The sequence below is a fragment of the Vigna umbellata genome, chromosome 1 (assembly GCF_029865625.1).
Source record: "Vigna umbellata cultivar VRB3 chromosome 1, Vumbellata_1.0, whole genome shotgun sequence".
Taxonomy (NCBI): Eukaryota; Viridiplantae; Streptophyta; class Magnoliopsida; order Fabales; family Fabaceae; genus Vigna; species Vigna umbellata.
The window spans coordinates 32521074-32527073 of NC_142165.1; positions in this window are offsets into that span (position 1 = coordinate 32521074).

Below are 6000 nucleotides of genomic sequence, written 5' to 3' on the forward strand. Positions count from 1 at the left end.
TTTTAAGATGAATTGAATGGAAGAAGTGAAGTAGTCAGAAGTTGGACTCAAAAAAGAAGAAAAAGTGCATAAAAGAAGAGCCGCAAGTACCGCTCAGCGCCACTTGTACTGCTGAGTGACACTTTGAAGTCCCGTAGTCAACGCTGAGGGCCAAACTGCAGCTGAGCGTCAAATAGAAGAACCACACTTACCGCTGAGTGGTAATTACCACTGAGCGCCATTTTATTGGGCCTTGGGTCACTTTTCCATAATTTTTAGAAAGCTATATAACCTTTTAGCCGAATTAGGGTTACTATCTTTGGAAAGAAAGAGGCGAAATCACACTTTCTTCACCGCTTGAAGGAGGGTTTTGGATTCTAAAGCTCTATTCTTCAAATTCTCGGGTTTTATCTTTCATTTTTTCATTTATTTTCATCTAGTTTCACCATGTCTATGGTGAACTAAACCTTCATTGTTGTTGGGGAACCGATGTAATCCTTTAAAACTCTCATGTATTGAATTGATTCTTTAATTTATATGTTTTCTTTCATTAATTGTTAGGGTTTTTCTTCTATAATCTATGCATGCTTTGTTTAACTCATTCAATTACATGATCGTTGATGTTATTTGTATGGACACATATAAGTAAATCTAGAACTGAAGAAATTCTCCCGAGAGTAATATTGCCTAGACATAGGGATAGGAGGATTGGTTGCCTTTAAGCTTCTGTGCGAATGTAATGAATGAATAATTGCTAGGGAGACAAGACTTTGTAAACTAGTGATCAGGAGTAGGCTTTCTTCACCGAGACATCGGGTTTAAGGTAAATTAGAAAGTGATTAAAATTAATGAAGAAAGATAAATTCTTGAATACATGAGAGTGGATAGGATGAATCGGAAACCCCAACAACATAATCATTGATATTTTACATCAATCACTTTTTCTTCTTTCGATCCAATTGATCAACACATGCATTCATATTTACTTTTCAGTATTTGCATCTAAACCAACAAGATTTCGTTTACAAGTCCAATTTAATCAACAAATCACATAACTGTTTATGCTGTGAGTCCTTTGGGAAACGATACTTGGTCTTACCATTTTATTATTACTTGATACGATTCGGTACACTTGTCGAGACTTAACACCTATATGTGTCCATATAGATAACATCAATGATCATGCAGTTGAATGAGTTAAACAAAGCATGCATAGAGTAAAGAGGAAAAACCCTAACACTTAATGAAGTAAAGAATATAAAATCAAGAATCAATTCAATACATGAGAGTTTCAAGGGATTACATCGATTCCCCAACAATAATGGAGGTTTAGTTCACCATAGACATGGTGAAACTAGATGAAAAACAATGAAAGAATGAAACATAGAACCCTAAAAGTTAAAGATTGGAGCTTCAACATCCAAAATCCGCCTCTAGGGAGTGAAGAAAGTGTGATTTCGCCTCTTTATGTCTAAAGATACCAACCCTAGGTCGACTAAACCCTTATATAGTTTATTAAAAATACAAAAAAATGGCCAAGGCCCAATGACCTTCAGCGTTGATGCTCAGGCACGAAATAGTGGTAAGTGCGACACTTAGAATGACCTTCAGCGTTGATGCTCAGGCGCGAAATAGTGGTTTTTCACCTCTAAACTGGCGCTCAACGCCAAAGTGGCGCTCAGCACAACTTTTTCTGCACTCTGGTTGACTGGTGGACTTTTCTGCTTTTTGGTTGACTTTTCTGCATTCCAACCATTCGGTACTTTAACTCTTCTTTCAAATCATTCTAATAGCCTACAAAATAAAAGGGAATCTAGCACAAAACCATTAAATTCACCTTCACAAAAGTAAAGCAAAAACATGAGTTAAAGCAAGTTTCTAAGTCAAAAAGGGTGTGCTTAGTATCAAAATTAAGGGTATAATACCTATTTTGGTCCCAATTTTGGTTGGGAATATTCGAAATGGTCCCAATTTTTTTTGCTGTTTAATGTTGTTCTAAAAGTCGTAATTTGTGTTCAATTTAGTCCTTTTTTATTTTAAACGGCGTTTGTAAAAAGGACTAAATTGAACACAAATTACGACTTTTTGAACAACATTAAACAGCAAAACAAATTGGGACCATTTCGAATATTCCCAACCAAAATTGGGACCAAAATAGGTATTATACCCAAAATTAAGTATAAAAATAACGGTTTTTCAACCTTTATCAACACAACAACATCAAAATGAATTGAAAAAGAGGCAGAAAATGTAAATTCAAAGCTGGAAAACACATGTCCTAAACTGGAAAATGAAACCAATTATGAATCGTATGTGGCAAAGCTTAAAATGAAATTGGAACTGGAAATAAAATTGAAAGCAAAACCAAAATTAAAATTGCAATTGAAAACGTAAATGATTCATTACAAGCAAAGAGAAAACGAAAGCAAACCTAAACCCCCCAAAAGGGGGTGGAGAAATGCACCAAGAGTTAAAACCTAAAGGAAAACGTGAAAATAAGGGAGAGGAGGACTTTCCCAAATCTGATTTGGGGTTTTAAAAGGCCAAAAGATAAAAATTCCCTCTATATGGGCTTCTTAATAAATTGAGAAAAAATAGGCCCAAATGTCAAATCTGGTCCAAAACTAAAATAATTAAAATCAAAAAATAAAATTAAATGATGTAGCAACCCACTTGAAGTCCTAATCATAATTCCAAAATTGTCTTGCAATTAATAATGTGAATAATTACATTCAGATAATCTAAATTTGTTAGAATTGTTGGACTTTGTTTCTCAACACCAAGAGAGGAGGGGGTGAATTGGTGTTTTATAAAAACTATCACTTTTCAAATATTTTTTCGCAAAAGTTATAGTTCTTGAAAAATTTCTTGTGTTGTAAGGAATGTGTACAATGAAACTAGTATGTATGTAAAGACTATAACAAAATGAATGCACAAATGTAAAGAGATAGGTAGAAGAAAATAAAAAACAATTTTTATACTGGTTCGGCCTCAATGCCTACATCCAGTCACCCTTCAATCAACCTTAGATTGAAGAATACAGCTAAGGCTTTACAGAGCAACTCTCAAAATGTAAACACCTCCCAAACTCTCAATCAAATATAGAAAAACAAAACCTGCCAAAACCAAACTACATCGTTCCTGTCGCAGCAACCCCTTTGAGATATCCCCTCTCAATATCAAGAGTACACCACTCTTCTTCCTGACGCCACACGTACAGGGAACAACAAATCAAAGATTACAAGTCTTCGTCTCCTGATCAAACAGAATGCACCTTTAGTTGTGAGAAACGATAAGTCTTTTTAGTCTAGTCACGTTTGCTTCACAAGAATGCTTCAAGATTTGTAAACCACTTCTCGTTCTTGATTCTTGGAGCCTTTGATCAATTTGTAAAACCTCTCAGATGAAAATGAATGAGATATGAAAGTGTCATTCTCAATTGTTCTACAGAAAATCAAACAATGCGTCAATATGTATTTTTTTGTCAATTCTGTTACAAATTAATCGATTACTACATTAATGTAATTAGTTACATTAAACACGTGTAACAGACTTACAACAGTCAAAACACATAATTTAATGTTTAATTAATGTAATCGATTCTCATTAAATGCTTAGTCAAACACATTTAAAAATATGATTGTTATAGCAATTATGACAAGCATAAGTCAGTTTTCAAATCTTAACAGACTTAATTGAATACATAAACTGTGTAATCAATTAAGCTTTAACACTTAGAAGATTTTTTTCAAAACTTTTCTTTCTAAAAACTCATCACAACATATTTGAAAAAGTTATGTGCAAACACACGAGTTTTAATCGATTCACCAACTAATGTAATCGATTCAAAACTAGTTGTTTTGCCACAATTTAAAACTCAAGCTGTCTAATGACTTTAATTGATTATTACACCACTGTAATTGATTAAGTCATGTAGATATGGTTTTGTGCATGTGGTTTTTATATCACCAAAACATATATTGTGCGTACATAGATATAGTCACTTCATAAACACAATAGTATGCATCACTCAATACAATATGTCAATCAAATGTGACAAAAACAGTATGTGCATATTTCACAGTAAGTATGAACACACATAACACATATAACACAGTACACATACATGTGGTTTTTTTAACAATGTGTTGTCATCATCAAAAACAAATATCACAAGGATTGGGTTTAGCTAACATTGTGCTCCCCCTATCAACAATCTCCCCCTTTGTTGATGATGCACAACCATGATTAATAAAACCATATTGTACAATATACTATCAAAACGGTTTATACAATTTCAATTTTCTCAATCACACACAGTTCAATTATTTCTCCCCCTTTGGGCATTAGCAAAAAAGGATATGTAATTGAAACAGAGATATTTAATCATATAGAGATGTATCAACCAAGTTATCAGAAATATAATGATGCTCCCCCTATCAGCAGTATTCACATGAATTTAACATTTTCTCCCCCTTTTTAACATGTGAACCACATATAACAGTATACAATGCTCCCCCTATCATTATGCATATCAAATTTTAGTATCAAGGATGCATAACAGAGATATGAAATAATATGTATCATCCAAATATGTTCAAGCAATGTACCAGAAGATTTTACAAATATTATATCAGAGCAAATTAGATACCGCTTGAAATAACTAAATCAGTTTAATCAATCATAACCTCATACCAAATTTAGCGCGGATTAAAAACATTGAGATATATGATGAATAAACATATAGCAAATCACAAGTCAAGCTTTAAAGTATAAGAATCAGAAGTTTTGACACTTCAAACCAGTTGACGAGTCACAATAGATTATTGCTTTCTCTTAATTGATTTCATTCTGTAGGGTAATGTGAAATTCTCATTTCAGCTCAACTAGCAACCAACATTCCTACATAACTTTTCAATCTCATCTAGATCAAGCATTTTAGTCCTTATGCAGTAATATCACAGTTTAAGTATGATTATGCAATAAAATGATGTAACAATGAAATGTTCAATTTGCATACATACAAGTGATTGAATTGATTATTAGTGTTATTTTACACTACTATGATCCAGAATCACTAATTCATTCCTAATGGTATAAAACCTTTCCTTATTGAAGGATTTTGTGAAAATGTCAACCCATTGATGCAAGGTATCCATATATTCAATTTTAATCTCACCCTTAAGGATGTGATCTCTTATGAAATGATGCCTTATTTCAATATGCTTTGTCTTAAAATGAAGAACAACATTCTTGGTTAAGTTTATTGCACTAGTATTATCACATTTTAGAGGAATATGATCTAAGGATATACCATAGTCTTGTAGTTGGCTCTTGATCCAAAGAAACTGAGCACAACAACTTCCAGTTGCAATGTACATGACTTCTGTGGTAGACAATGCCACACAAGCCTGTTTCTTTGAATGCCATGATACTAGAGAGCATCCTAGCAGGTGACATGTACCATTGGTGCTTTTTCTAAATAATTTACAACCACCAAAATCTGAATCACTATCACTAGTGCAAAAAAGACCTTTAATGTCACCCTTTAGACGTCTGACCCTCGAATATCCAACGTAAAAAATGACCGGTGGCATTTTTCGTAAATAAAACAACTATTTAGACGTCGGTTATGGAAGGGCCCGACGTCTAAATACTCATATACGTCGGCTCCCCCGAATAGACACCAAAACTAAACGAAAAAGTTAAAAAACAGCCACTTTAGAAATTTAAAAACTAAACCAAAACTAAACTATTTAGACATCTGTTACGGAGGGAACCGACTTCTGAAGCACTTTAGACGTCTGTTAATTGGGGAAACCGACGTCTAAACCCTAAACCCAGAAATTTAAAAAGCCACTTTTTAACTCCGTTTAGACGTCTAAACCCGCCACTCCGACTTCTGAAGCACTTTAGACGTCTGTTAATTGGGGGAACCGACGTCTAAACCTTAAATCCAGAAATTTAAAAAGTCGCTTTTTGACTCCGTTTAGATGTCTGATCCCGCCACTCCGACTTCTG